The sequence below is a fragment of the Hyperolius riggenbachi genome, chromosome 2, assembly GCF_040937935.1.
Source record: "Hyperolius riggenbachi isolate aHypRig1 chromosome 2, aHypRig1.pri, whole genome shotgun sequence".
NCBI lineage: Eukaryota > Metazoa > Chordata > Amphibia > Anura > Hyperoliidae > Hyperolius > Hyperolius riggenbachi.
The window spans coordinates 258,750,697-258,762,721 of record NC_090647.1 but is presented as its reverse complement, the minus strand read 5'-3'; the positions used below and the strand labels follow the sequence as shown (position 1 = coordinate 258,762,721).

At 43.1% G+C, this 12,025-nt stretch overlaps 1 protein-coding gene across 5 annotated transcripts in view; it reads left to right on the top strand.

Annotated features, from left to right (window-relative positions):
- The window catches only part of CALN1 (calneuron 1), a 416,505-nt gene that overhangs the window by 116,980 nt on the left and 287,500 nt on the right, over positions 1 to 12,025 (top strand). The window contains exon 2 of one of the 5 annotated variants that reach the window (XM_068265346.1): positions 3,230 to 3,392. The exons of 3 other annotated variants lie outside the window; for them this stretch is intronic. The gene's annotated coding sequence lies outside the window, so the exon portion shown is untranslated. Of the gene's footprint in view, positions 1 to 3,229; positions 3,393 to 3,550; positions 3,572 to 12,025 lie in introns of those variants that run through there. One more of the 5 variants, XM_068265341.1, reaches the window with a different exon arrangement.

Genomic DNA, 12,025 nt, shown 5'->3' with positions numbered 1-12,025 from the left:
TGTGCAATTATTTTATGTGTATCATACTTATGTAGTGTATATGTGGACATTTGTCGAGAAAGTCTGTGCCAGTCAGAGATTTCTAACTTTGACCATTGTTTTATTGTAAATTCATCAAATGAAATAAACACTACTTATGAAGTGGGTGGCATGGTGGGATGCTGGATAAATGTGAGTATGTTCTCTCTGTATTTGTGTGGGTTTCCTCTGATTGCTCTGGCTTGCGAGTTATGCGCACGGTACTTGCGGTAGTGCAGGTTAGTGTGTGCTGCTAACTTACGCACGCTCCCTCTAAGTAATGGCCACTCCATTGAACCCGCCATGAGCGCCGGCACGTCCAGTGGTTTTAATGGACATGATCCCCGCACTTTGATTTGCCCAATAGGCTGCCTGCCACTTGACAGACACAGAGGGAGATATTGCTTGCTTGGCAGTTGGAAAATAGTTACTTCCCACAATGCAACGAGATTCACAGACAGCAAACTGTCAGGACCATGGTCCTGACATCACACTGTGATGATCTATTTGAGAAAAGGTAAAGATTTCTTATGGGAAGGGAGTATCAGCTACTGATTGGAGTCAAATCCTTGGTTTAAGTTCCCCTTTAACCATTTTCGCCTTTTGGTCATGACTGTCACATCCAAAAGGCTGCTGCTGTGCTACTGATACCCTCTCCCATGCCGCCCCCTATTAGCCCGGAGATCAATGAATGGGAACATAGTTCCCATTTATTGATCTAAGTCCCAGGTAGAAAGACCGACAGCTTCTTTGAGAAACCGCAATCTTTCTGAAGAAAAAAAAAGTTTCCCATCCTCCTTATACTAAACAAAAAAAAAATTGACTGTGGCCATCTTGTTGCCAAATAGTAAAACTACATCTACATACATTTTTTATGAAATATACACACATTATTACATTTAAAATTAACTGTTTACCTCCCACACCAAAAATTACCCAAATAAAATTTTTAGTTAAAAATAAAATTACAATAAAAAAAGAAAAAAAAACATAAATAGTTACCTAAGGGTCTGACCTTTTTTCATATGCATGCGAAGAGGGTAACATTTTTTAAATTATAAGCTTGTAAATAGTGATGGATGCAAAACTGAAAAAAATGCACCTTTATTTCCAAATAAAATATTGGCTCCATACATTGTGATAGGGACATCATTTAAATGATGTAATAACTGGGACAAAAGGGCAAATGAAATACATAGGTTTTAATTATGGTAGCATGGATTATTTTAAAGCTATAATGGACGACAACTGAGAAATACTGAATTTTTTTCCATTTTTTCTTAATATTCCCGTTTAAAATGCATTTAGAAAAAAATAATTCTTAGCAAAATGTACCAATTAAAGAAAGCCTAATTGGTGGTGGAAAAAACAAGATATAGATCAATTAATTGTGATTATTAGTGATAAAGTTATTTGCATATTAATTGGGAGGTGAAAATTGCTCAGATGCATTAGATGAAAAACGACTGCAGACTGACGCGATTAAGTAAACGGCAGCTACATAATTGTGTATGTCCAATTCCATTAGGCCACTATAGGAGATGGCAGGAAAGCTTGAAACACACTTGTATTCTTCTACAGCAGGGATAGGGAACCTATGGTTTGGGAGCCAGATGTGGCTCTTTTGATGGCTACATCTGGCTCACATACAAATCAGTAGGGGTTGATTAACTAAGCATTCGCTAAGCTACACTGCTCAAGCAGCGCAGCTTAGTGTGGCAGCACAAGTAACATTTTCAAAGTAGGAACGCTACTGCTGTAGCATGCACTACTAACTTACTTGCACTACCCCAAAACAAACGGATGCTCCAGTTGTTCCAGGTCCAGTGACTTTGTAGGATGAGATCCCCACACTTTGATTGGCTCAATAGGCTGCCTGACAGGCATCTTTGTGGGCATCTTGTCCTACAAAGTGAATCAACCCCCAAGTCAGCTAATTGTACAAGTATTTCTCCTGTCTGGCTCTTGGGGAAATTGCTGATATTACTGAAACCCAAGACACTTCCACTGCCTGGCGGATCAACTGTATACACATCACCATGGCAACAGGAACGTGAGCCCTACTGTCCCAGTTTGAAACATATTGTATGGCTCTCACGAAATTACATTTTAAAATATGTGGCGATATGGCTCTTGCATACAAAAAGGTTCCTGACCCCTGTTCTACAGTATATTATTCCATTCAATCTAAATATGCACATAAATATAATACAGTACAATTGGGAAGCTGACAGCAGACAAGCAACTGTTAATGCTTAAAATGAGTGCATGTAAATTATGTATTATCCCATGAGAACGCAACATATCAACAAGCAATAACGTAAGACATAGGTGAAAGCAAATGCAAGCTCATATCATTCCATCATGCACATGTGTGGGTGGTTTCATCCCAAAATTGTACCAAATGTGATTTTCCAGTACTTTGCCATTTCAGGGCACTGTGAAAATCAATGTAATCACAGTGCCCTATTTCCAGTGGTACGATTCAATGTGAATAGATTTTTACTCAGACGCAAACACATTATTGGCCTCAATTCACGGAGCTTTATCAAACACTTTATCAAACGTTTGATAATTTACCTCATGGGAATAATCTAATTTTGAATTCACTAAAGTGTTATAGATTTATCGAATGTTTTACCGATGAAATGTTCAATAAATATATAACACCTTAGTGAATTCAAAATTAGATTTTACCCATGAGGAAAATTATCAAACGTTTGATAAATTGTTTGATAAAGCTCTGTGAATTGAGGCCAGTGTATTTATCCTGTACTTGCATTGTCAATGAAAACACACACAAAAAAATGCATAGCAAATACAGTACTATGGTCTTCTTGTGATTTCACAAAGTAACATCCCCTCATTTTCCCCCCTCATTGGAGATTGGCAATTTGCAAATGACCCTTGATGAATGCATGAAAAATGATGATGCAACGCATATAAAATGACATTGCAAACCACAATTGCAGTGTGCTTGCAACCATGATAGCGATTTGCAGTGGGAAACAGCCTTTGAAGTGCCTAACTTGCAAAGACACAGGCCTGATTCTCTCTCCATAAAGAGTTGCGCAAAGAATCACTATAAACTATACAGCTGTCAACCTGCAACCTTGTCGAGAACTTAGCTCACTGTTTTCCTAACCTATTTACTCATCAGCCTGCAACCTTGGCCAGGAACTCAGATTAATTATTAATTATTTGTTGACAGATGCGCTTTTTAAAGCATGATACCATCAGACAGCCATATCATCACGGTTTAAACAAAAGTTATGAGCACAGATGTAATTGTAGCAGAGTGCATTATGATGTTGCCCAGGGCCAGCACTTTTTTCTTCAGTTTGGGCAGAAGACGATGAAAGGTCTACAACAAGGTAGTAAACAGGCACATATCTGCCAGTTATTGATGTCCTGCATGAGTCTGCACAGCATGAGAGCAGCATTTTGCTGAATGTACTGTTCTTGTAGTTACTACAACCTTCTGCATTTGACGGCAGCTTGCTGGTGGCTAAATGAACCAGCATCAGATATTGGTCTTTCAGTACAGACTCAGGTGAGACACATACTTCTCCTAAGTCACTTCTCCTAAGTTTTCTTCTTCACACCTTATCGATAAAGTGTCTTTTAACCCACCAGCAAGCAAGAGATTACTGTATATACTCGTATATAAGTCAATGTGGGGTCTGCTCAACCAGCATTGTTAAATGTTTTATTGTAATATATGTAGTATTCAAAAAAGCTATTAGAAGAGCCAAAAGTGCAGGGTAAATGAAAAGGCAATAACAAGATGCATAAAATCCTGAATAAAGCTCTGGCTTCCCATGTGTGCCTAACCTTAACACCCCTGGTAGGGATACATGTAAAAATGGCACCGACAAAGTCAATAAATGGCTTACTGTGGTCCTGAACAAGTCTAGGCAGTGTTAATTACTATTCCCCCTCCAGGCCACCATGGATAGTGGGGAAATACGTAATTCAGCTGCCAGCTATTGCTGGTGGACAAATTATACTGTTTTTAAGCAATTTGGGCTCTGTCTTTCGCCCGCGCCCAAATTAGCTTCTGAGCGCTGCTATAGCCGTAATTATCATATTACGGTCTATAGTGCGCCCAAATTTGCCGGCGTCAAATTGTTCTGTTTCGCTTTGTAGTGCCCAACCTTAATCCCTAAGGACCACTTCCTAATCCTAACACTAAAAAACTCCTGCCACAAAGCTGCATTTAGCAGTAATAGATGGAAATCAGTGGCTGCAATTGGCATAGCAGGTAGCCCCATCGCCCGCTATCCTACATGCTTGTTTGAGGTGCATGGTCCAGACATAGCTGAAGCCAAAGAGGTCAGTGGGGCCGCCAGGCAACTGGGATTGTTGAAAAGGAAATAAATATGGTAGCTTCTAACTTCAGGTGTACTTTAACCACTTGAGGACCACACTGGTAAACCCCCTAAAGACCAGACACATTTTTACTAAAATAGCCACTGCAGCTTTAAGGCCAAGCTGCAGGGCCGCGCAACACAGCACACGAGTAATCCCCCCCTTTCCCCCCCACCAACAGACCTCTCTGTTGGTGGGGTTTGATCGTCCCCCAAGTTATTTATGTTTTTAAATAAATATTTATATCGTTATTTTTATATTATTTTTTAACTTTTTTATTTATTTTTATTTTTTTACAAATCCCTCCCTCCCCTCAGCCGGCCAATCCTGGTGATCGGCTGTCATAGGCTTCTGCCTATGAGAGTTGATCACTCTCAAGTGCCCCAGGAGGACAGCCGTGTCACACGGCTGTCCCCAGTACAGCGCTGCTGCTGATCGCAGCGCTGTACTAACAGAAAAGCTGGCAGTTTTGCCATATAACAGTCTCCCCAGCGGCGATCGCCACTTGGAGACAGAAGGCGGGGTGGAGCTCCGCCCCCCGAGCAGGAGATGCGCGCACAGCCTATGCGCTATGTCCTGCAAACTGCTGCCCCAGGACTTGACGCTAATTGGCGTTAGGCGGTCCTGGGGCTGCTGCCGCGGCCACATCCATTGGCAGTCCTGTAGTGGGGCAGTCCTGTAGTAGTTAAAGTAGCAGATAACTAACTAAAGGGTTTAAATACTGAATCCAAAGCACTATATACAGGCAGCACCCTACTAATAAGCATGTTCTGTTGAGGAATGTCGTTTGTAAGTTGAATTTGTTAGTCATTTCAGTGATGTATTATACATACTGGTACTTGCGGATTAATGATTTACTTTTGAATAACCCAGTTTTTGGACTTACAGTATAAAAATGTTTTTGGCTGTGTCTTGTTGTTGTTATCAATGTGCCTTCAGCAACTTACAAACGTTTATACAATAATGTAACATATATTAGCAAAGATGTGTTATAACAAAAACAGCACAGTACATTTTGTACACAAGGACAACTTTGTACGGAGGAGGTTAGTGGATATATAGCATTGAACATGTCTAAATATTTACAACATACTTTTTTTTAGGTTTTCTAAAAGGGTACTTAAACCCATGGAGAAAAAATAGATGCCAGATCCTAGAAGCCTTAGCGCCCTTTTACACTTAATCAGTTGCTCTCAGTTAAAACTTAAAGGGAACCTTAACTGAGAGGGAAATGGATGTTTCATGTTAAACAATACCAGTTGCCTGGCAGTCCTGCTGATTTCCTAAAATGCTTATTAAAATCAGCTGTTTTCTGCTTTACCGAATATGTTCATCTTACTAACATTATAAATGTGAACGTTTGGATGTTTGTTACTCAATCAAGCAACTATGGCTGAACAGATTTGAATGAAATTTGGCACACACATAGTACATTACCTGGAATCAGGGGAGGACTGGCCAGGGGGGAAGGGGGGAGATTTCCCTCCAGGCTGCCTCTCATTTAATGATTTAGGGCTGGCCAATCCACCAACCCCTTCAATCATTATTATCCAATCGCATTAAAAGCTGTGCCTCCACAAGCATGCCCAATCAACAATTTGACTTATTTCGGGTGGAAAGTAGTTGAATGTATCAATCTGAGATGGTGGGAAATCTCTGGCCGATTTGGTCATGAAGTGCGATAATAAACTATGAACATGATGGAAACCCCGGCCATTGTCCCTTAAAAGGTATTATGTGCCCCACGGTGCCTGTGCATTTATACTTTACCTGTCATGCTGTCCCTCTAGTATCCTTGCTGTTTTTCTGCAGTGGCAACCCAAGTGTGACGTCATTTGGGCTGGGGCTGCCGTGAAACTGGGCCTCTAGTTTGTGTTTTCCCTCCAGGCTAAAAGGTCCCAGTTCTCCCCTGCCTGGAATAACATATAGGATACTTTTTACCCCGAAAACCCAAAAGTGGGTGGAGACAAATACAAATTTCACTGGGAAAATGTAAACTACAGCCATTCTTATATTGTTAATTGCTGCCATTCTTGCACTGGTAATGGCACAAGCCTCAAACCTGGTACAGTTGGTCATTGGGTGACTGGGGTTCAAATTCAGAAAAGGAGGTGGAGCCACAGCCAATCAGATTTGTTTCATTTCAATGGAAACTATTGATGCCAAAGACCGCAAAGCTCACAAACTAGCTCATTGAGTAATTGAGTAAATGTGTGTTAGGTTTAGGGTCACAAAAAGTGGGCAGAGCCAACACCAGCCAAATACATACCCGGGCAATGCCGGACCATCAGCTAGTGCTTACTAAATTGAAGCCTATAAATTGCTAGTTACTGCATAAAATTCTGAAGTTTAGAAAAAGTTATATATTTATATATACAGTACATACAGTGCTGCCCATAATTATTTACACCCCTGGCAAATTTTAAAGTAAAGTTACTTTATTCAACCAGCAAGTCATTTTTGATGGGAAATGACATAGGTGTCTCCCAAAAGATAATAAGACGAAGAGGCATTATTGTGGGGGAAAAAATACTCATCTTTTATTTACATTTGAGCAAAAAGTGTCCAGTCCAAAGTTATTCATACCCTTCTCAATAATCAATAGAAAAGTCTATTACAGAAATCAAACGCTTCCTATAATTGCAGACCAGCTCTTTGCATGTCTCCCCAGGTATTTTTGCCCATTCATCTTTAGCAATGAGCTAGAAATCTTTCAGGTTGGAGGGTCTTCTTGCCATCACCCTGATCTTTAGGTCCCTCCATAGGTTCACAATTGGATTGAAGTCAAAACTCTGGCTGGGCCACTCCAAAACGTTAATGTTGTTGTCTGTTAACCATTTCTTCACCACTTTTGCTGTGTGTTTGGGGTCATTATGCTGAAATATCCACTAATGCCCAAGGCCAAGTTTCTCTGCAGACTGCCTGATGTTATTGTTGAGAATCCTCATGTATAGCTCTTTTTTTATGATGCTGTTTACTGTGATTAGGTTCCCTGGTCCATTGGCTGAAAAACACCCCAGAGAATTAGGTTCCCACCACCATATTTGACAGTGCTGATGGTGTTCTTTGGGTTGAAGGCTTCTCCTTTTTTACGCCAAATGAAGGAAACATCAATGCGACTAAACATTGATGTGACCATAACACAGAAGACCAGAAGTCTTCTTCTTTGTTCTTTGATGAGCATATGCAAAGGCCAAGCGAGATTTTGTGTGCCTTATCTGGAGAAGTAGCGTCTTACTTGGTCTGCATCCGTGGAACCCAGCAGTGTGCAGTGTCCATTGGATTGTTTGCCTTGAGACATTGCCACCAGCAGAGCCCAGATTCACCAGGATGGCCTTGGTGGTGATCTTTTTCACCTCTCTCACAATCCTGCTGGCCAACACAGGTGTCACTTTTGGTTTCCGACCACATCCTCTGAGATTTCCCACAGTGCGGAACATCTTGTATTTTTTAATAATACTTTGCACTATAACCACTGGGACTTAAAAAAATTTAGAAATTGCCTTGTAGCCTTTTCCTGACTTGTGGGCAGCCACAATGTGCAGCCGCAGGTCCTCACTGAGCTCCTTTGTTTTAGCCATGACAGTCCACAAACCAACTGCAGAAAGCTTCTGTTTTTTACCTGTTAGGTTTATTAAAACAGCTGTCTCCAACAGACTGTGACAGTATGAATAATTTTAGACTGGGCACTTTTTGCGCAAATGTAAATAAAAGCTGAGAAATGTTTTTTTCCCACAATAATGCCTCTTGTACATTGTTGTATTATCTTTTGGGAGACACCTATGTCATTACCTGTCAAAAATTACTTGCTGGTTGAATAAAAGTAACTTTAAGTTAAAAGTTGCCAGGGTTTTGAATAATTATGGGCAGCACTGTATATTGAATATATATTACAATGATTTTGGTAAGTCCTGACAATTGGCATCATACCTTAACAAACAACTCCAGTATAGAGGCAGCAGCAGCCAGACATTGTGGGCAGATTGAAACAGCAGCTATAATGCAAACATGATTTACTCCTGCATGAGACATCCTAACTGTAACAGCAATTGCTAACATAAACATGCCTAGTGCCAAGATGCCAGCAAACACAAGGCATCAATACATTTTAGAGAAGAAACTCAAAAGACAGGTAGATAATAACACCTCAGGTGGGCAATATATCCAGCATTTACAGCCAATGTGTATAATTTGTTTGCAGAACTGCTTATAATTAAAGTACACCTTGCACCAGAAAAAAGTTTTAAACAAATCAATGGACAGGATACCCATATTTGCAGATAAAAATCAGTGAAGGACATCTGCTTAAAGGAATACTATCAATACCCAAGTGTTCTAAAATGACAATGTACAAATAATGTCTAAGTAGCTGTGTAAAAATTTTCCTACTTTTCATGTTAAATATCAGAGGCAAAAGCTGTAATTTATTCAGGCGCGGAGCTAGGGGGGGTCGGGGTAGGACAAGTGCCCCGGGGCGCCGGGTCCCCAAGGGCGCCCAGCTGAGCTTCGGGGTTTTTTTTTTTGCGGGGCTGAGGGGAGCAGCGCAGAGAAGAGAGAGAGCTGTGCGGACGGTGGGGAAGGGGGGCCATCTCCCCCCTCCTTTCCTCACCTTAGGTGCTCTCTCTCTCCCTCGCTGTCCCCTCCAATGTCTGTCCGGTGGCTGGCAGCGGCGGGCGGAACTCACCTCCGTCTCGCTCCAGCGCCGGCCGGAAGTTCGGGTGCGCAGCCGCTGCTCTGGTCTGGACCAGACCAGAGTAGCGGCAGATCCATCCGGCGCTGCGACGAGACGGAGGTAAGTTCCGCCCGCCGCTGCCAGCCACCGGACAGACATTGGAGGGGACAGCGAGGGAGAGAGAGCAGCTCTTCCTCTTCTCTGCGCTGCTCCCCTCCTGCTGGGGAGGGGGACACCTGGCTACCTACTCTGGGCACCTATACCTCTAGCTACCTACTCTGGGCACATATACCCCTGGCTACTGGCTACCTACTCTGGGCACATATACCCCTGGCGACCTACTCTGGGCACATATACCCCTGGCTACCTACTCTGGGCACATATACCCCTGCCTACATATATTGGGCACATATACCGCTAACTACATATACTGGGCATATACCCCTGGCTACCTACTCTGGCCACATATAACCCTGGCTACCTACTCTGGGCACATATACCCCTGCCTACATATATTGGGCACATATACCCCTAACTACATACACTGGGCATATACCCCTGGCTACCTACCCTGGGCACCTATACCCCTAGCTACCTACTCTGGGCACATATACCCCTGGCTACCTACTCTGGGCACATATACCCCTGCCTACATATATTGGGCACATATACCCCTAACTACATATACTGGGCATATACCCCTGGCTACCTACCCTGGGCACCTATACCCCTGGCTACCTACTCTGGGCACCTATACCCCTGGCTACCTACTCTGGGCACCTATACCCCTGGCTACCTACTCTGGGCACATATACCCCTGGCTACCTACTCTGGGCACATATACCCCTGCCTACATATACTGGGCATATATACCGCTGGCTACATATACTGGGCATATATACCCCTGGCTACATATACTGGGCATATATACCCCTGGCTACATATACTGGGCACATATACGCCTGACTATATATACTGGGCACATATTATTCTCCTGGCTACATATACTGGGCATATATACCACTGGCTACATATACTGGGCACATATACCTCTGGCTACATATACTGGGCACACATACCCCTGCCTACATATACTGGGCACATATACCCCTGGCTAACTGTTCTGTGGACATCTCTACCCCTGGCTACCTGTTCTGGGGACATCTATACCGCTGGCCACCTATTCTGGGGACATCTATACTGCTGGCCACCTATTCTGGGGACAACTATAGACCTGGGGCTACCTATTTTTGGGGAACCACGTCAGATTGAGTGTATTTTGGAGAACTGCTGCCAGGTGAGAGGTGTCTACCATATTAAGAGGGCATTCTACCTATTTATGTGAAATGCTGTCTATTTATGTGACTCATGACTGCTGAATTTGTCTTTTTGGGGGCCTCATGGTTACTGAATTTGTCTTGTTGGGGGCCTCATGATTTGTTGGGGGCCTCAAGATCGCTGAATTTGTCTTGTTGGGGGCCTCATGATTGCTGAATTTGTCTTGTTGGGGGCCTCATGATTGCTAAATTTGTCTTGTTGGGGGCCTCATGATTGCTGAGTTGGTTATGTTGGGGGCCTCATGATTGCTGAATTTGTCTTGATGGGGGGGGGCTCATGATTGCTGAATTTGTCTTGGAACATGCTGGAAGGTACATACTGAGAGAGGGTGGGTGAGCGTGAGCCTGCTAACCTCCATATACATCTGGCTCCACCCATAACCACGCCCACATTTATTATGTGACCACGCCCCTTTTTGGCGCGGCGCGCCGCAACCTTGACTTTGGGGGGGCGCATTAATAGTCTTTGTCCCTGGGCGCTGAAAATCCTAGCTACGCCTCTGAATTTATTGAGGGTAGGATTTAGCTATATTGGGACAAATCAATTGCAGAAGGGGTGTCTGCTTCAATGCACAGCCAGAGTTGCATATCAGACTACAGAAAGCAAATATCAAACATATCAAACTCTGAAAGCAAAAACAGTATGAAAAGCTGTGACAATTAGTTGCATTTCCTCTGCTCTCTTCAGACACTTCAGTCAGAAACACATAACACTGCAGCTGCAGCTGTTGGGAGCTTTCTCTCTGTCACACACAGAGTTACACATAGAGTTAACTGAGCAAGTGTGAGGGGAATTTCCCCTCTCCTCATGGCTCAGTCAGCCGTCAGTTTTGGCATCAGTAAAGTTTGAAAGTATTTTGATAACAGTAAACAAAGAGGTTGTTACTAAAATGTATACACCAGTACTTAGCAGCACTTCCCAAACAGTTCCTGTGTCAATTGAAAAAAATATGTGAATCGATAGTATTCCTTTAAGTGAAAAGGCTCAGGATGGATGGACACTAGGATGGACTGGACAGGTTTAAGCCTCTTTGATAGTCAACTGTTTCAGCTTACATACGGTGGCAATACACAGCAGAAGGGGGCTACATGGTTATGAAATCTGCCTGTTTTGTGATTAGGGCTGACATCGTTAGAAAGATTTCATATCCCATGCAGGAATTCAAAGGGAAAAATGCAGCTGAAAGCAACTATGGGAATAACATGAGTGAAAACCTAGTGTGGTCACCAAGATGGTAATAAATGTCACAGACGTCTGAAGAAAACATTAAAGAGGACCCGAGGTGTGTTTTAAGAATGTTATCTGCATACAGAGGCTGGATCTGCCTATACAGCCCAGCCTCTGTTGCTATCCCAAACCCCCCTAAGGTCCCCCTGCACTCTGCAATCCCTCATAAATCCCAGCCGTGCTGTGAGGCTGTGTTTACATCTGTAGTGTCAGTCTCAGCTGCTCCCCCGCCTCCTGCATAGCTCCGGTCCCTGCCCCCGTCCCTTCCCTCCAATCAGCAGGGAGGGAAGGGATGCAGGCGGGGACTGGAGTTCTGCAAGAGGCGGGGAGAGCAGCAGACTGACACTATAGAGATAAACACAGCCAGCTCTGACAAGCTGTTTGTCAGCAGCGTGGCTG